Genomic DNA, 21,261 nt, shown 5'->3' on the forward strand with positions numbered 1-21,261 from the left:
ACGGACTGAACTCTTCCGTTGGCCACCATCCTGCTCTCTCTGAAAATGCACTTGTGCCTGTAGAGAGTCACTGGGCATCTTTCTGTTTCCACACAAAAATTTCCCCCTGCCCTTTTGGAAAATACTCCATGCTCCTCTTTTTGACAATGATCATCTTTTGAGACCCAGCCTTGGGAACACACCAAGGAAGTATTTATTAATTTTTTTAATCAAAAGATCCCAAATATGATTTGGTGGCTGGTTCGAGTTTCTACTGAATCTCCTGCTCGTGGTTCCTTCTCTACAAACATAAATACTTGCCTCATGCTAGTGATTTTCATCAGCTTAAGGAGCCAGTTTAATTCATTTCTTTGTTTAACTAAAAACAAGTCAATCTGATGAAATGTTTAGGAAAAAAAGTAAAACTGGTATTTTGCCACTAGGTAATGAGTCAGGTAGGTTTAAGGAAAGATGTTGGCAAGTGATGCTAAATAAGTAATCTGTTTTTTTAAAAATGGTTTAAATATGTGCATTCACCTCAAAAGCTCCGCATTGCTCAGTAGCGTTGTGCAAGCCAAACATCCCATCTCTTGTGTCAGTTTAGGAGCAAAGCTTCTGCTTTGGGGAGCAGATCCAGGAAGTAGAATTTTCTGTCGCATTCTGATTGCTTGGGAAATAAACTGTCATTTCACGTTGAACTCCCCTGTAGCATGAGTTCAGCTTCCTCAGTAGAGCAAGTGAGATAGGGAGGCAGCAGGGATAAACTCCTGCCTAGTTAGAGTACAGTGTGGGCCCTGCCAAAGGACAGTCTTACTGAGGTTTCAGAGATGTAATGGAATAACAGAGTGCTTGATGTTGAAACAATGTAACAATGTACCCCCCCCCCCCAAATAGGGTAAACGGATATCCGGGTAACCTTTATTGAGATAGGTTAAAACGTAACTAGCATTCTGGTTGAACCTATAGGAAGTTAACACTTCCCACTGCAACAGGCATAAAACGCTAGACACCCAGACCCCAAGCAGCACCCTTGCCCGTCCCAGCACCTGTGGGGAGTTACTTTCTCTTACCCTAAGTAAAACTCTCTGTAAATCTCTTACCTTGGTCGCTCATGAAGTTTATTCTTTGACTCCGCTAACAAGAACCCCGACATCAAAAGCATCTCTTTTCCCCGAAGCCATCCATTACTTGCTGTGGGGACTCAGTGTTAGTTTTACCTCTCGTCAATTAGGCTCATCCCTTAATTTAATTGGGATGTGTATGCAAAACATGGCAGTGCTAATTCTAGTCCTTGTTTTATGCGTAGAATAAGCTATTACGACCCCCTCCCCCAGCATCTTTGCTTCCAATTGCCCCATCTCAATTTATTCTATGGCCATATTCATCCTCTTATGCGTTGGTTTAATGAGATCTTCCTGCTTCAAAACCTCTTGGAATCCCATTCAGTCTGGAATATAATCCAATTTCTCTAACAAAGCATTAAAGGCGGTAAACAAGCTGAATAAACCCACCTGGCCAACCTTATCTCTTCTACTTCATGTCTATGAGAGCTTTATGCCATCGAATATTTGTCTAGTTCAAAATCAGTGTCGGTATTAAAACAGTGACTACAAGCTTTATCATAGCCTCCCCCAATCTGATACAATTGTACCTATGAGATTTAGTAAAAACAACAAAAACAAAATGAAATCCATACCTCACCATACCTAATACAACACATTTTGAGAGTCTATAGAATGAGAATTAAAAAATATTAAAGCAGCACTTGCTGAAAATTAAGGTGACTAATGCCTAGATTTAAAAACACAAAAAAATTTTAAAAACACAATTCAATCCTAAACATTTTATTCATTCATAAAAAAGAAAGGAGAATTCAGCAAATAAAAAATAGAGAAAATATATGAACCATTGTGCTGTGGACTGAATGTTAGTGCTCTACCCATGCCCCAAATTCTTGTGCCAAAGCCCAATCCCCAGTGTGAACGCATTTGGAGACGGGAGACACTTGGGAGGTAATTCAGTTTAGATGAGGTCACAGGGCAGAGCCGAATGGTGGACTGGTGCCCTTATACAGGGATGAAGAGCCCATGGCTCTCTTTTTACTTTACGAGGATACAGTGAGAGGCTGACAGTCTGCAAACCAGAGGAGGGCTTTCACCAGAACCTGGCTATGCTGCCACTCTGGTCGCAGGTTTTCAGCCTCCAGAACTGTTTGAAATAAGTTTCTGTTGTTTATAAGCCATCCAGCCTATGGTACTCTGTTACAGCGGCCTGAACTGACTAAAACACGATGGTTTTTCAAACACTGGACCACAGAGAGTATAGGACAGTGATCTCTGAAAATGGCAACAGATGACATTCCTGTGACTCTCCTGACAGCTCAGAGAGCAATTCCACGCCAGGTGCAGGGAGAAGGACCCTGCAAAGAGCCCCCTGTTCTCCCAGAGTGGAAGAAACAGTGCTCACCATCTGTGGAAACCAAAAGGCTAGGATTTGAGAGTCAGAAAACAGAGGAGAGAGAAGCACAGAGGGCTCCAGAGAGCTGCGGAGGTTTCCCTGCAGGTCAGAGATGAGTACTGATCAGCACACAAGTATGAGCAATCTACCAAGCCTGGAAAAAGAAGCAGCAGAAAGGAGCACGGGGACAAATCCCTGTTGCTCACACAGGAAGAGGAACAGTCCATCCTCCAGCAGCCGGAATGGAGAGACTTCCTTACAAGCAGGTCATTGAATAGGGCCCTGGAGGGTAATGCCTCAGTAGCGAGGTTAAATCAGCTATAGACTAATGGCTGCTATATAACCACTGAAGAAAACTTAGAAGAAAATTTCAAAAGGAATTAAATAGTACCATGTAATTCAATTGTTTGCCAAAACAAAAATTACAAATATTGGGGTGAACAATTACAGAAAATCCAGAAAGCATTAACATGAAGTTTATAATGTCTGGCATCCAATAAAAAATTACCAGACATGTGAAAAAACAGGAGCACATGACCTATAATGAAAAGAAACATTAGTTAATGAAAATAGACCCTTAGTTGACTTAGATGAAAGAACTAATGGACAAAGATGTTAAACTTCTATTATAAATATACTCCATATATTCAAGAAGGTAGAAGAAAAGCATGAGCATGTTAAGAGATGCAAAAGCTATAAAAATGACCCAAATTAAACTTTTAAAGATGGAAACTGTATTTTTTCAGCTGAAAAATATACTGGGTAGGGTTAAAAACAAATTAGATACCACAGGTTCAATTATAAATTGAAGACATAGAAATAGAGCTATGCAGAATGAAATCCAGATTTTAAGACTGATAGAAAAAGTAAGCTAACAGCATCAATTAGCTAAGGCAACTTAAATAGCCTAATATATGTGTAATGACGTCTCAGAAATGAGACACATGGGCAGATAAAAAAATTGCAGAAATATGACTAAAATTTTTCCAAATTTAGTAAGAACCTAAACTCACTGGTTAAAGAAACTCAATAAACCCATAGAAATATGAAGAATAACATAAAGTTGTATCATAATCTTACTGTGTAAAAGCTAGCAGTAAAATTCTTAAGCAGTTAAAGAAAACAAAACTTTAACTACTGAAGAACAAGAGATAAAAAAGACAGACTAATGGGGAAAAATGCAAGTGGAAGAAAATGCAGTAACATCTGAAAAGGACTGATAGGAAAAACATAACACCCTGAAAACCTATTAACCTAGAATCCCTTATCCAGCAAAGGAAAATATCTTTCCAAGATGAAGTTAAAATAATATCATTTTCAGAAATACAAAAACCTGAGAGTCTTCATCACTATCAGAAAGGCACCTCAGAAATGTTAAAGGAAGTGCTGTAGGCAGAAGGAAATGGCACCAAATGGAAATCTGGGTCTATACACAGGAATTAAGTATACAGGAAATGGTAAGTATGTAGGAAAATCTAAAATTTAATTGGCTGTTTAAAGCAGTGTAATGTGTTATAAATGTATAAAGTACGATGTAAAAATATGAAAGATCTCCACTATAATCAAAGCATCTTTTTTTCCCCCTGATTTCATCTCTATGAGGGATTTCTTTAATTAAAAACTTGAAGTGAAAGGCCTGAGTTCTTTTATCAATTTTACTTCAAACTGTGCAACCTCAGGGATGTTGCTTCCTGTTGTGTGCCTCCATTTCCTCTGTGCGAGAGAAAGGCACTGGCCTTTATGACATTCTGTGGCTCTTTCACCCTACGGTACATCCTCCCATATGTCTCTTTTTGGCAAATTCCTGTCATATGGGTTCTCAGGGCATCCCGAAGGTAAGCTTGGGGAGTTTCAGAGATTTTTAAGCATGCAATGCATTACTCAAAGGAAGGAGAGCTGAACTTTATTTTTTTACAATAATATTTGAAAGAAGCAAATGTCATAGGGTGGTGACTCAAGCTGATGATTGCCAGACATTCATTAGGTAGAACAAAAATGTCAATCTCGACATAGTGTGAACAATTAACTTCACTGTCACCATGATTTATTCAAGTATTTAGTCTATTACAGTACCTGAGTGGGTTGTATGAGGTATAGAACTATCTCCATTTTACTTATGTCTCACTCTGCAAGCTGATACATATTACAATAATGTTTTAAATCTGTCTTAGTTGAAAACACCTTACATATGCTCCCATGCGCACACTACAAAGTTCAATTCAGTGCAACTATTACTTATTGAATAACAACTGAGGAATTCAGTATGGTATATCAGAGTATTATGAGACCAGGATTTTAATCTCAGCATGACTAACAGCTCCATTACCTAGAAAAAGTTATATTTTCTTTAAAATATGTTTTATTTTCTATAAAATGAGGAAACTATATTATTCTTAAAGTCATTTTCCAGTGACAAGCTCTTATATACATTTATTCTGATAACTGTACCAGAAACTGTGGAGAAAATAAACTAGTATAAGATATGCTTCATACCCTTGAGGAAACTATGGTCTAATTGGGTGATAAACTGTACACAAACTTCACTCAAAATTAATTACTGAATGTTTATTATGTGCAAGGGACTAGACGTGGTGCTACTTGAAACAAAATAAGCTTCAATTTCTAGGGTGATATTGTCAGCCAAGATCTCAGCAACAGTTTTGTAAAGAAGTTTAGACACAGGATGGAATTTGTAGGATGAATGATATGAAAATGAGGTATTGTGAGAATGTGTATCAGGGAGATGGAAGGATTTCAGACAAAAACCTTGAAAATAATATTTATTCATATTACATATGTAAATAAAGATTACAATAGACAAGGGTTAGTTAAACCTATTTTGTGTGTGTGTATATGTATAATTTATGCACATCAATATACAAATTTCAACTAAGACATTTTAATGAGGAAGAAAAAGAGAAGCAAGACACATGTAATGGACTGCTCTGGTAGAAATAGCACCCAGATGTTCTCCTTTCAAGTCCAAACACTGCATTTGATTAGGTCTCTGATCTTATGCAAGATCTTTTCACATTACTCATGCTGTTAGCTCTAAAATATGGTGGTGAGGGGTGGGTAGACTAGATCAGTTTTAACGGCAGTGCAAGCTCTTTCATTGCATATTGACAATTTGAGTTGGGTTAGTGCCTACTCTGATCACTGTACAATGTCTCTTTCTGAGCTACAGAGATAAACAGCTCCTTCAGAAGGAGATTCTAATTTGGCTTGGGGACAAAGGCACAGATAAGAAACTGATATTCAAATGTTTATTTATTTAATACTTACATCCTCACTACATAGTTTATCTCCATTTATGCAGCAACCATATTTGTCTTGTTTTCTAGGGTATTTCCAATATTTATCACTGAACTAAGTACATTGTAGACATTACTTTAACTTCTTACTTAAATGGTGGATGAATAAATTCATGAAAGACTACCAGTTAAACCTAGTACTGTATTTAAAGCTTTATTGACTCCTTACTTCTACTGATATAGAACAACATAGACAGACACATCAGCTCACATACATTCATTTTTTCATCTTGTCTGATTCATTTGAGGAGTTTCAGTTGTTAATCCACATTCATATAATAAGAGAAGAGTCTACTACTAAATTGCATAAAGTGCAACACTTTGATGTATTAATATTTTTTGTAATTGTCATCATTGTTTCTGTCCTATTACATTAAAATGCATTGGGACCATGCTAGCAAACCGGGTAAGAGCCAAGAGAAACAAGGTGGCATTAACTGGAAAGGGAAGCACAGAAGAAGTTTGGAGGGGAAGCCACATATTGTATATAAAATTATTTGGGATCTTCCAAATCATGAATGTCTTTTTTTCTTCTTCTTTTTTGGAGAACTTAGATATCCACATATCTTCTGTCCTCATCTCCTTCAACCCTTTGGCAAAATGTCATATTTCAAGGGGGCCTTTCCTGACAATCTCATGTAAAATTGCCATTTCTTATTTTTCTCTCACTTTCCTTTTCCTCATAGCACTTACCTTCTAGAATATTATGTGGGTCACAAATGTGTTTGGTTATTACCTGGTTCTGCCTACTAGAGCATGAGCTTTATAAGGGTAAAGTTTGGCCTGCATTTTCATCTGTATCTTCTGTCTTTAGCATAATACCATCCACACAGTAGAGTCTCAACAAATACTCAAAATTTCAAATATTCAAGGTGAACTGCATTTTTCATGCCTGCATACCACTGGTCACCTTGGCAGCAATATTTTTATTCAGGACCTTTGACTAGGGTACAGCTGAATGCCTTAAGCCAGGTACATTCTCTAAGGGGGCTCAGACATTTACATTCATTTTGTAGTAGAGTGGGAGAAATAGATATTTATTTTTTTAAAAATCACTGCACATAAGTAAACAATTATAAATTGCACTAAAGTGACATGAATTAAAAGTACAGGTTATGAGCACATCATGGTGAAGATGCAATTTATACTCGGAAGATCAGAGGAGATTTTTTTGGAAGTAATAACTTTTGAGTGAAGCCTTGAAAGGTAAGAGGATTTTGAATTAGAATGCTCTTCTTACTTCTGTTTTTTAAATTGAAGTATTGTTGATATACAATCTTATATTGGTTTCAAGTATACAACACAGTGGTACAACAGGTACGCACATTATTAAATCCTCATCCCTCCTAGTGCAGTTACTGTCTGTCAAACAAGGAAGATGTTATGGAATCATTGGCTATATTCTTCATGCTGTACTACCATCCCTGTGACCAATTTATATTACGATAGAGAATTTTTTGTGCCCCTTACCCTCCACACCCACCCACCCCAATCTCCTTACTTCTTTTAATCCTAGTTAATGACTCCTCAGTGTTCAGGTCAGGGCACATGAAATATTCTGTGCAAGCCTGAATTCTTTTTTTCTCATAGCACCATCTATTTTAACCTTAATGCACTTAATGTTTTTGTGTGATTAATCAATGAATACCTGTATTTCCACTAGACCAAAAGTTTTATGAGCATGATCTCAGGTTTTGGGGTTTCCTGATTCCTGATTTCAGCCTCACTTGAGCAATGATTGCATGTCTGCACTCGGGTTTCAGGGTATTACTCTGCATTCTTATAAAAATATGCGTGGTGTTATTATTTATTTTTTATAAGCTGGACTAAGTGAGTTTTTGTTCTCTGCAAACACAAGAGCTTTCCATGATATGGTATTTTGCTCTACGAGGAGAAGTCTGTCTTTACTAGTGCTAAAATAAATGATGTCACTGTCTCATGAGCTTTGCATAAAGACAAACCAAGTTTGAAATCCTTGTTATGCCATTTAATGGTTGTATCACCTTGGGCCAGTCTTTAAGCCTCTCTGGACCACAATTTCCTTATCTGCAACAGCATGACAATGCCTATCTCAGAGAATGTTTGTTGTAAGACTAACTGGATGTTATAAATAAAGTACTCTGGCTTAGCCAATAGATGTGGCTCATGAAATGGTTAATGAAATAAAAAGATAATGGCTAATTCATAAAAAAGGAAAGGCAGAGGGGCTATTATTTACTATATCCATTCAATAGAAACCTATTGACAACGATTATGTACCAAGCTTGTGCCTAGATGTACAGGGGCACAGTTATAAACAAGATACAAGCCTGCCACAAAGGTGAAAACAGCAGACTCGATGTGAGAATTACATGGAGATAGAAGCTGAAATGAGCTCTGTCCCATACTATGGAATTGTTGGGCCTTGTCTTCAACTTCCGGGGAGCAATGAACCTTAAGGTCCAAAGCTTCTCTTTTTCCATTATTTTCCTTCCTTTTATGATCTCATTTCATTCTATAGTTTCAAACTAGTTAATAGAATGGTTAAATAGAGGAAGCAACTACCTGAATGTTATTTCCGAAGTTTTAATTTAAAGCAAGATGTACATATTAAATAGGAAAAGAAAAATGTTGTGGGCTTACCAAATGTTCTACAGGCACTCCATTTTGATGAGGTTATTTCCACATTTTTCACAGGGAAAAGCAGAAGAAATTATTTTGAAATGAAATGGAACTTCATAGGTCCTAAGATTTGCTTCTGCAACAGGAAGTTATAAAAGTGATTCCACTTTTAATCCTTGCATCTGAATAAGAATACAGGAATTTTATTGTCTGACTTAGATAACTCTAGGCCTAAGGAAATGTGCTGAATCCAACACCTACAGGGACAGAGCTGAAAGCTGGACAGTAGGGTGCACTAATGCTCGTCGGATGGGAACTCACATACACACAGCACGCAAAATGCTAACCCATGCCCAGAGCAGAGACTTAAATACTGTCTGCAAAATCTAAAACATTCACGAAAACCACCACTATAGGTGTTATAAGAGGGCTTTTACATCCCTATTAGGATTGATGATTGGGGAAGGTGTTATTTTGAGTAAATTTTATAGTTAAACTAATCCTTAGAAGGTAGATTTGCAAAGTGCAAAGTGAAAGTAGGAAACACAAAAGCAACAACAAAAATGGCTTACTTAATACATACGGTAAACAACCTTAACAAAGTACACTAAGAATATTAAGGTCCAAAAGTGCCTCAAAACAAACCTGTCAAGATTCAGGGTCATCAAGCTGTGATTCAAAAACCCAAGAACATAAAATCAAAGTAAGACACCGAGAGGGCTTCTACAGTCCACACTCTGCACTGAGAGGTAAAACCAAGATGGTTGATGTTTTAGTAAAATTATTCTAGCATAGGGTTTAAAAGGGAGAAAGAAAGAGTAATTGAGAACTTACTTCCCAAGAGATGCAAATGGTCTCAAAATAAAATAACATTATCCAAAAATATTTGAAAACATAAATATAAAAATAAAATTTTGCTTTCAGTTCATTGCAGTTATTCTAGATATTTATAAGCCCACCTTTTAAATGGGTTCTTTGTAAGCTCAGTTTAGCAAATCCTTTGCAAAGTTTTAACAAGGAATGAGTCACACTTAATTACACTGTACATTGGCTTTTTGAAGAATCTGTTCTAAATACAACCTTCAGACACAGAGACACTAATTTTTGCATTAGAACTGCTGTTTGCTAGATCACAAATACATCAATGAAAAAATTTCATGAAATACATTATAGGCACTCTTTCCACAAAAACTGAACCATAGGGTTATTCATGTTTATACTGCTCACTTTGTAGTCTAAAAATACCATAAACAGTTGCATTTGAACTTGTTAGTTTGGGTTTTTACTTTTTTAAATTGCAGGCAATTCCCCAATATTTTAAATGGCAATTTACTTCTATTCAAGCTTCTCCAGCTGGAGTAATATAGACTTTGGCCATGTCTGCTCTGCAAAGTTTAGGGAATGGTTCTCCGCAAGTAGAGAAGGTCTCAACACTAGGTTATATACAATTCTCACAATGCTGTTGGCATGGCAGGACAATATTTCCTTCAGATCTAGAGATGCAGACTTTTGAGCTTTGGCCAAAGTAACCATATATTATTTTAATTATCAATCATTTGCTAATACCTCTCAATTATCTAAATCCTTAAGCAGAGTGTAAATGATTATAGCCCATGGAAAGCTCTTGTTTTTGTACAGAGTAACCTCTGAGTTAAAAAGCACATTGACAAATTAATCCTTTTAGATATAATTATGAGTTTAATACACTCTGAGTGAGCCAAAACTATTTGCCACACTATGTACTAGAAGATGAATATATACAATGAATCAGACAACCCCTCCATCCTTAATGGCCTCAGGGAAATTTTCAGAGAAATGTGAAAATATAATCAGTTCTAGAATCGATGTATATACAAAGTGTTAGGAGAATATTGAGGCTCAAATGGATTAGAACAAAGACAGTGAAGGTCAAGGTTCTCAACTGGACATCATGACTTGGGAAAATACTGTTCTTTCACTTGGGCCTGAAAGGCTCATAGAATCCACAATTAGGTAAGTTGGGGGAGAGAGAGAGTGGCTTGGGGGATCTGGGATTATGAAACAGAAATATATAAGTATGTCTTACAATCATGCCTAGAAATCTGAGTATTGACTGAAAGGAACCACGGGTGTAGCCTCTGGCTCATGGGTTCAAATATATTTCTAAGACAGTTTTATCGTCAAAGAAACTATCAGTTCATACTAAAAATATCTGTAACCAAGATCTACAACAACCCTGAATACCCTACCAATAAGAGACTGATTGAAGAACTGCTTATTTCCAAAGGAGATCAAATTCTTCAATGGCCATTTCTGATATGGTCATGGAGAATAACAGAGAAGGAACTCTTTGGGATGCATAGTCAAGGATCTCAACCAGACAGCAACACAGGGGATAAATCAAAGGATTTTAGGGGCCTTCTTAGTGTCTGTCCAATGGGATTCCAGGAATTCAAAACCAGTAACCTGCACCAAGCAGAGAAACACATGAATTTGCTTGGGATCATCACCTTCTGCCTCTAGTTTGAGACAGCTCTTTACTCTTGATAATAGATTTGGCCCATTCACATACCCCAGGAAAAAGGTTTGCAACCTTAATCATATTTGCAAAGTCTCCTTTATGGTGTATCATAACATGATCATGGGTTCCAGAGATTAGGGCAGGAACATATTTGGTGAGTGGTAGTGGGGGAGTGAGAGAAGGAGGGGAAGCATCTAGCCTACCATGCCAGTAATCCTGTACTTTGTACTTAAGGACTAATGTCTAGGTGGGTTTTCTGATTGTCTCCCTTGGGAAGAGAGGGAGGATAATATGTTGCTAGTAGGAAGGACAGTCAAGGGTATACTTGGTGCAAGAAAAGCAAACTGTCCTTCATTATACCTATTCACCAAACATTTCTAACTTTCTGATCACATGGTGAGATTGAATATCTGTCCCTTGAATGATTGAGGATGGGTGTTTGACCAATTCTGAAGAGACTTCTTTCTGGCCCATAATGAATTGGTTTAAGCCAGAGAATTTGGGACTTTTTAAAAAATTAAAGTAGGTTGGATAAGCTGGCTGTTTATAGCTGGTGGCTGGCATAGTAGATGTGCAACTATTATTTGTGAAGGGAAGATAGCTATACCTGGTAATGAAGTTTTCCCCACATATATGTCTCACCTTTCCAGTAAAGGACAGATTCAAAAACAATTGAGTGTACATATGTATGAATTTAAATATTAATCTCTATCTCACACCATATACTAGAAGTAATTTCATGTAAATAGAGACCTACATTTGAAAAGCAGAATGATAAAACATATGTCTGATACAGGAAAACATTTTCATGACCTTGGGACAGGTAATGATATCTCATTAAACTAGACACAAGAAGTACTAACCATAAAGAAAATTTAATAAATTGGATAATTAAACTGAAAAGTTCTGCTCAAAGAAAAGATACCATAAAGAGTGAAAATCAAATGATGAAATGAGAGAAGACAGTTGTAGAACATATAATCAACCAAGGATTAATATGCAGAATATAATAAAAACTTTTCCAAAAATCAGTAGATAAAAAGACTTAATAGGAATTGTACAATGAATTTAATAAGCACTTTCCAAAAGAAAAGAAATCCAAATAACTAATAAACTCATGAAAGAAGCTCTAATAATTAGTATCCAGAATACTATAAATGAAACCAAAAGGACATATCATTATCCTTTCACAAGACTGCCAAAATTTAAAAAGTTCAATAACAACAAGCATTGGCAACAAGGTGTACCAATGAGAATTCTCATTCATTGCTGGTGGGAATGAGAATCATACAACCATTTTGAAATAATGATTGAAAAGTGCCTAATATAAACAAAAGTTACTAAATAAATGCTTGGTGCTATAGTAGTGGTGGTAGTTGTCATGGTTATTATTATTATGCCTTTCTTGATTCTCATAGGTAGGAATAATCTTAGTCATTCACTCAATATCCTTCCATTAATATCCTGCTGTGCACTGAACACTGTGTTAGACCCTGTAAGTACAGAGATGGATGAAAAATAGTTTTATTTTCTGTACTCAAATTGCTTATTGTTAAATGGGATTAATCATTTGCTTCTATTTGACTTCAAGTTTCCTCATTCAAATTCATATGAAAATATTTACTATCTATGATTTATTGAATACTTACTATGTGCCAGGAAAACAGAGGGGATATTAGCAAAAATAAAAACAAAAAATGACTCTAAAGAATCATAAAGGTTTAAGACTTCATAAGTTCTTTCACATCACATTCTTATCACATTTTACTCTGAAATTACAGACATACTTTATTAGGAGGAGTTCTTTTATACCCAGTAAGCATAGCAGAAAGAAAGAACATTAGAAAGGAGGAAATTTGCTAAATCTCTCCAAAATTCTTTTCCATCCTATATAAAATGCTGCTGTGTTATTAATCAGATAAGGTAATCTATTTGCAACTCCAAATGTTTCATTTATAATCAACAATGAATTTTAACATCATTTGAAGTTTAATGATGGGGGAATTAAAACCCAAATACTTTGAGATCACTTTTTCAATTTCTTCATTCTAAAATAAGAAAACCTCAGCACAAAGAGGCTGAGTGAAAGGTCAAATGTCACACAGCTGGCAAACAACTATGTTTAAAGTCTTTATACTCTTTTTAGTATTTTGAAAAATTCTAGGATTACCCCTGTGAATCACCTGAAATTCCTATGATATTTTATGGTTGAACAGAATTGTCTAGTAATACCTAGGACACTGAAAAAAGTAGACTGAAACATGCCTCCTATTTACTTGTCCAAGCTTCAGGTTTGCCACACATCTGAGATTAAATAGGTTCTTCCAGGGAATTGTAGATCAGGATGCCATCTTTGTGCTTTCTTTAGGCTTCAGTATAGCCTACCAGTACTTCCCAAAAGGAGTTTGCATGCACATGTGGAGCCCTAATTTTTGCAATTTCACCCAGGGGACACCTCCAGATTGCCGGGTCTGGAGTCAAGCAGTATATGTTACAGTCTTACATGACTATAGATGTTGTACATACTGTCAAATCTGTGTAGAGATTTTAAACTCTCACTTTAAAAGCTATGGCCTAAGAGTCTGGCTTCTAATCAGCTTGAAAATAGATGCTGATATCCCAACTTTGGAACACTGAGAAGTCTTGGTAATCCTCAACAAACGGGAGCTATTAAGAATAAATGAGTCTGTTTAGTCAATCACAACTGTTTGAGAGACATGTAAGAGCTAGGGCAAGGTTGAACAAAAGGTTGCATCTCCTACACAAGTGTAATCCTTGAAGACTGGGAGAGGTGGCTGATTTGCCTAATACAGTGGGAGAGTTAAACGAAGTGGGGAAATGGAGGCATATATTCTAAACAAGACAGTAGATAAAACATCAGGAGGAAAGCTTAGTGGAATGGAGATAACTTATTTACCTGATAGAGTTCAAAGTAATGGTTATAAAGATGCTCACCAAACTTAGGAGAAAGATGAACATAATGAGAAATTCAACAGAGATAGAAAATATGAGAAAGTACTAAACAGAAGTGTCAGAGCTAAAAAATATGATAACTAAAAGGAAAAATGCATTAGAGGGGTTCTATAGCAGTCTAGATGAAGCAGAAGGAAGGTTTAGGCAGCTAGAAGACAGGAAGGGAAACTCACCCAAACAGACCAGCAAAAAGGACTGTAAAAAAAGTGAAAGTAGCTTAAGGGACCTGTGGAACTAAACTAAGCAGACTCACATTTGCATTTCAGAGGTTCCAGAAGGAAAAGAGAGAGAGAGAAAAGGGCAGAAAAATTACTTGAAGAAATAATGGCTGAAAATGTCCCTATCCTTGGGAAAGAAATAAACATCCAGATTCAGGAAGCCCAGATAATTCTAAATAAGATGAACCAAGAGAGATCCACACCAAAATATTTTATAATTAAAATTTTAAAGTAAAAGATGAAGAGACAATCTTAAAAGCAGCAAGAGAAAAACAACTGCTACATACATGGGAACTCCTAAAACCTAACAATAGATTATCCAGCAGAAGCTTTGCAGACCAGAGATAACATGATATGTTCACCAGTGTTGAAAAGGAAAAATTTCCAACCAAGAATATTCTACCTAGCAAGGTTATAATTCAGAATAAAAGGAGAGAGAAAGTTTTCCAAACAAGCCAAAGCTAAAGGAGTTTATCATCACTAAACTGGTCTTAAAAGGGTACTGATTAGTAATCATAAAAAGATGTGAAAATATAAAACTTACTAATAAAGGTAAATATATAATAAAGGTAGTATATTAATCACTTATAAAGTCAGTATGAAGGTTAAAATACATTACTTGCAAGCACACATATAAATATATAAAAAATAAAAAATAGAATGTACATAAAACAAAACATCTCAAATAAACTAATTTTACACCTAAAGCAACCAGAAAAACAACAAAGTCCTTAGTTAGTAGAAGTAAGAAATATAACAAAGATCAGAACAGAAATAAATGAAATGGAGACTAAATAAAATAGAAAAGAGCAATGAAACTAAGAGCTGGTTCTTTGAAAAGATAAACAAAACTGATTAATCTTCAGCTTGACTCATCAAGGAAAAACAAGAGGCTCAAATAAGTAATATTAGAAATTAAAGATAAGTTACAACTGCTACCACAAAACAATGGATAATAAGAAACTAGTATGAACAATTATATATATCAACAAATCGACAATTTAGAAGAAATGTATAAATTCCTAGACACACACAATCTTTCAAGACTGAATCATGAACAAATTTAAATATGAATTGAATGATTACTAGGGAGGAGATTAAATCATTAACCAAAAGCCTACCAATGAACAAAATCCTAGGACAAGAAGTCCTTGCTGGTGAATTCTACCAAACACTCAAAGAAGATTTAATACCTATTGTCCTCAAACTATTCTAACAATTAAAGGGAAGGGAATATTTCCAAACCCATTTTATGAGGCTATCATTGCCCTGATAGAAAAACTAGACAAGGGCATTACAAAAAAAGAAAATTACAGACCAATATGCCTGATGAACATAGATGCAAAAATTCTCAACAGAATATTAGCAAATCAATTCACGTTACATTAAAAGGATCATATATCATGATCAAGTGAGATTTATTCTGATAACACAAGGATGATTCAACATCCAGAAATTGATAAATATGATATGCCATGTTAATAAAATGAAAGGTAAAAATTATATTTTCAATAGATGCAGAAAAAGCATTTGACAAAATTCAACATCCACTCATGATTAAAATCTCTCAGTAAAGGGATATAGAGGGAATGTACCTCAACATAATAAAGGTCATATATGACAAGCCCATAGCTAACATCACACTCAAAGGAGAAGAGCTGAAAACTTTTACTGTAAGGGTAGGAACAAGACAAGGGTGCCCACTCTCATCACTTTAATTCAACATAGTATATTGGAAACCCTAGCCAGCACACATAGGGAAGAAAAAGGAATCTTGAGAAAGAAAAAGTGAGACATATCATACTCCTTGATTTTAAATTACATTGCAAATTTATTATAATCATAATAGCATGGCACTGGCATAAAAACAGACACATGCATTAATGGAACAGAACAGAGATATTAGAAATAAGCCCATGCATATATGATCAAATAACTTATATCAAAGAATAAAAATATACAAAGGAGAAGGAAAGTATCTTCAATAGATGGTGTTAGGAAAACCAGACAGCCCAATGCAAAAGAATGAAAACAGACTACTATCTTTACCATACACAAAAATTGACTCAAAATGTATTAAAGAGTTGAATGTAAGACCTGAAAATCCTACAAGAAAACATAGGTGATGCACTACTTGACATTGGTCTTGGTGATGATTTTTCGGATCTGATTCTAAAGCCAAAGGCAACAAAAGCAAAAATAAACACATGGGACTACATGAAACTAAAAAGCTTCTGCACAGCAAATACAACTACCAATAAAATGAAAAGGCATCTTACTAAATGTGATAAAATATTTGCAAATGATATATACGACAAGGGGTTAGTAGCCAAAATACATAAAGAATTCATACAACTTAAGGGCAAATAAACAAACTGATTTAAAAAATGGGCAGACTCTAAATAGACATTTTTCTAAAGATGTACAAATGGCCAATAAACTTGTGAAAAGATGCTCAACATCACTAATCATCAGGGAAATACTAATCAAAACTACAAAGAAATTCCGCTTCACACCTCTTAGAAATAACAAGTGTTGCAAAGACGTGGAGAAAAGGGGACCCCTTAGGCACTGTTTGTAGGAATGTTGTGGAAAACAGTTTGAAGCTTCCTCAAAAAATGGAAAATACAACTGCCATATGATCCACTACTAGATATTTATCTGAAGGCAATGAAAACATTAGTTTGAAAAAAATATATGCACACCTATGTTCATTGAAGCATTATTTACAATAACCAAGATATAGAAGCAACCTAAGTGTCCATCATGGTTGAACAGATAAAAAAAGATGTGGTATATATGTGTATACACACATATAGACACACAAATAGACACTACTCAGCCATAAAAAAGAGAGATCTTACCATTTGTACCAACATGAATGGACCTTGAGGGCATTAGGCAAAAAGAAATAAGCAAGACAGAGAAAGACAAATATTGCATGATTTCACTTATATGTGGAATCTAAAAAACAAATGAATGAACAAACAAAAGAAAACTCTAAGATACAAAGAACAGAATGGTGGTTATTAGGATGGGGGCTGATGGTTGGGTGAAATGGGTGAAGTGGGTCAAAAGGTACAAACTTCTCATTATAAAATATGGATATTATGGAGATAATATATAGCATGGGCAATAATACTGTAGTGTCTACTTGAATGTTGCCAAGAGAATAAATCCCATATATTATTACAAGTGAAAAAAAATTGCAACCTTGTATGGCGATGGCTGGGAACTAGACCTCTGGTGGTGATCTTTTACCAGTAACAAACATCCAATAATTTGTTGTATACCTGCAACTAATAAAGTGCTGTATGCCAATTATACCTCAATTTTTAAAAACGATTTTTCTGGTAATAGAATCAGGTTACAGATGGGTTTCTAAGTCATATGGTTGACTGCCTTACTAAATATTAACTTTAAGGCTCTGTAGTCATATATGGTAATACACTTTCTATTTTCTTACCAACATATCATCATAGAAGTGGAAAAATAACACTGGCAAAGAGATTCTGATATCCCCTCCTGACCAGCAGTAGTTATACTGATGTTATCTCTATAAAATGAAATAGAGGTAGCACACTTCAAAGATGTAATATTTTGGGTATTTGGGAATCTAACCATAGTGGAGAATGACTTTTTTATTTAACAGCTAGAGAAGAATAATAACAAAGTACAAAACAACAAATCCTTGCTGACACTACACAGTATTTGGATGAAATGAGTAGTCCACAAAGGTAGCTTAATAATTTTGTCTCTTTCTTATAAGAAGCACCACATCTACATTAGTAAAATGCAATAGTTTTTGCCAAGGTATAACATTCCATGGCACATCACTAGGCTAGAGTCAGGTGAATATGAAAAGTCAAGTCTTGAAATATGCAACAGATCCTAATGAAGTTCATGTGTTTCAAAACAAAATGTTTTATAGTGACCACACCACAATTTTACAGCTTCTGGAATAATTTTAATCTCTCATTTGACCATGCACAACATTACACATAAACAGACACACATGCAGAGAGACAGACAGACAGTTCCTCAGAATGACCAACTATTGGGTAAGATAGGCAGAATATCATGGGAGTTAAGTGCATAATCTCTACAAACAGAAATCTGGTTTCAAGTCCTAGTCTTCACTTCCTAGCTATGAACATTAGTCTTTAGGTGTCTGTTAAAATGGAGACAATAGAAGTAATTATCTGAGTGCCATTTAAATTGAAATGATTTGCTTTATGCACTATTTTTAGGACGGTCCTCCCTGGAAGGTTGTTGAATGTAACCAGTATTGTAATCAACTAATATTTTTAATTCAGGAGAGATATAAACCAAATAATTATTAATCATATAACAAAGTTAATTAAGGGGGGTTTGTCATTTTTACTTCTTTATCTGTAGAGATATGGTTTAAAAGATTTAAAAAAATCAAGATTGAAATAATGTAATATGCACTCATGATAACCCCTGTTGTCAGCTCTTCCAAGACTGAAAGTGAGCTGTCACCAACAGTCTTAAGCATAGTAACTTTTTAGAAGTTTTCCAGGTCAAGAAGCTTGAGTACATATCTTAGAGATATGATTCCTTGGTGTCTTCCTTTGGAAAAGAATAGAGCAGAAAAGAGAAGTTTGAACTTCTTTGGAGTGTAAGAAAACTTGAGAAACTGGAGAGAAATTTACTCTAGCTTCAAAAAAAAAAAAACTATAGGAGTTTAAAGACATCTGGTTTTGCCATATTTTTATATAATTGTTAGTCAAAGATTTAAACCAATAAACTCCCAGAGAAATTAAACAGCTTTGCAGCCAGATGCTGTAGCTCAGTGCTTGGCATGTTTGGACTTGATGAAGTTACCAACTTTGAAGTGAGCAGGGGAATTTCCAAGTGTTCCTTAGCACCTATAGACAAAACAAGGGCAGTGTGAGCATTTCAATGCCTGTGTGTGTGTGCTTGGGTTTGTATCTGGGGCAGAGGAGTTAAATGTGTATTTAATCTACACAGTGGTCTGCATCCTTACACTGGTCAGAAATATAAATCTACAGTGAACAAAAGAGCACAGGAGAAAATTAGGAGACTCTCTGAGGAAGAGAACCAATACATGCTTAAAAAGGGCAGGATACCCAACTCACAGATCATGTTGCTTTGTCCATGTCCCTCCCCCACCCCCCTGCCCGGAAATCAAGTGCCTGTAACCACTGAACATTCTTCAAATTATATTCACTAATAGATCTTATTTCTAAAGTAACATTTACAAACCTTCACCCTGTGTCTAATGTTTTTTAAACAGCATGGCATGAGAGAAGCCAAGAATGTAAGCCAACTAGAAGAAACAAGAATGGAACATAGAAGAGGTTGGTCAAATCATGGCTATGGGCTAGAGTTGATGGTTTTAGGCAAGTAATGTAGCCTTGATTTGAAAATGCTTGGCCAAGATTAACGACACACTGTAGTTGTCCATCAGAGGCTTTTAGTTTTGTTTGGTGTCTCTCCTTGATACAAACTACACAGCCAGGAAAAGATAAAGGCCTTATTTGATAATGCTGATGACAATGGTGTGTGTTATGTAGTACATATTGTTACGGGGAAATTTATTGGTAGTTTCTGAGCTGTTAATTTATGCTATCAACAATATTTTCCTTACCCATGTTGGGGTTACCTGTTACTTAATGTGTAACATGTGTAACTGGGCACAAATGTTAATTTTTGTGTACTTTATTTTTAATACTTGAGTATAATTAATATTTGCATGTCAATAGACAAGTTGTTTCATTGTTATGGTTTAGTTTTCTTACATGTAAGTGGAGATAATAGTCCTTACACAGTAGGGCTGTTGCTTTTGGGATTAACTGGGATAGTACATGTAAAGTATCTGTCATTTTTCCTGTTTTTTTAATCTGTAAGGGTCTCTGCTGAAATTATATCAGAATAAATACATTCAATAATAGAATCTGCTATATTCTTCATGGACTATAGTTTGGAATCAATGGGCTCTATGGTAAAAAATGCCACTAAAACATACAATATTATCACTGTGAACAGAAAGTATGCTGAGCATTTAATGCAAATGAAACCTGTGTTCACATACACATACATATGCACACACTTAAACCCCCACACGTAATTAGTAATGCTTTTGAAGAGAAAAAAGATCTTCTTTCTACCTGACACATATTTTACAAACTGATTGACAGCTACTGTGTGTGTGTGCACTTAGCTCAATATTGCAGCAGATTGGATGTTCACATTGTTTCCCTGACAACCACTCAAGCATTGTCTAAGTATCTCATGGCTATGGATGATTGCACAATACACATTTAATCCCATGGTTAAAAGAATGAACATCTGCAAGCCTGAATCAATGGATTAATTTGATTTGAGAGAAGAATCAGTCTCTTCCAGGGACAGCATTAACCACTTAGTAATGTACTAATATAGTTGAAGATGATTTTAAAATAAAAAATATAAACTAAAAATGTTGGGGATAAGGGAATAGAAAGAAACAATGTGACCAATATGAGGTTGATTGTTGATTTGGCATATATAACCATAAATTTGTCATTAACCTACTGGGTCTACCTCTAAATTCTATTCCATAATCCTGCTGTAGAACAATTATAGCCCAGTTGTCATTTAATGCATCAGTATATTTAAAACAAGCATAGGGAGAGTTAGCAGGCTGAAATGTGCTATCGACTTCCAGTATTTCTTATCACTGCCAAACAAGTATTTCCTCCAGTCTTAAAAACTGGTTGGATAATTTCACATCATAACAAGTATTTCATGAGAGCAGATAAAGAAGTTAAGCAAACTGCACTCTTTGGGGCATAAACTGATCACTTAATAGTAACATAAACATGCTATCTATGGGGTAGGCTGCAGTCCTGATCTTAGAAACTTGAGTCTGTCCTCATTTGCTGATGACGGAGCTATCTCAGTGCCATCAATGGCTCTTCTTTCGCTGCTGCCAGCATATCATTGCTCAGGCACAGTACTGAATCTATTTGCTTGGCAGAAATTCAGCCTTTGGAAATTGGTACACTGGATGAAGTTCCCACCAGCTTGAAAAGCAATACGATTAGAAATCATTTGCTTGTAAATGATCAGCTCTGATTCTTAGGCTACAATTTTAAACAACAAATTATGGAGGCCCCCAAATAAACCACCACAACATTTGGACAAAACAGTTCTCAGCTACCTAAGGTTCTTGGAATTCAGTTATGCTATA

The 21,261-nt window shown here is 35.6% G+C and overlaps 1 protein-coding gene across 6 annotated transcripts in view; it reads right to left on the minus strand.

Moving 5' to 3' along the window:
* The window catches only part of LRRC4C (leucine rich repeat containing 4C), a 752,614-nt gene that overhangs the window by 219,923 nt on the left and 511,430 nt on the right, over nt 1–21,261 (minus strand). The gene's annotated exons all lie outside the window — the stretch shown is intronic.

This window comes from Manis javanica, chromosome 11, assembly GCF_040802235.1.
Source record: "Manis javanica isolate MJ-LG chromosome 11, MJ_LKY, whole genome shotgun sequence".
NCBI lineage: Eukaryota > Metazoa > Chordata > Mammalia > Pholidota > Manidae > Manis > Manis javanica.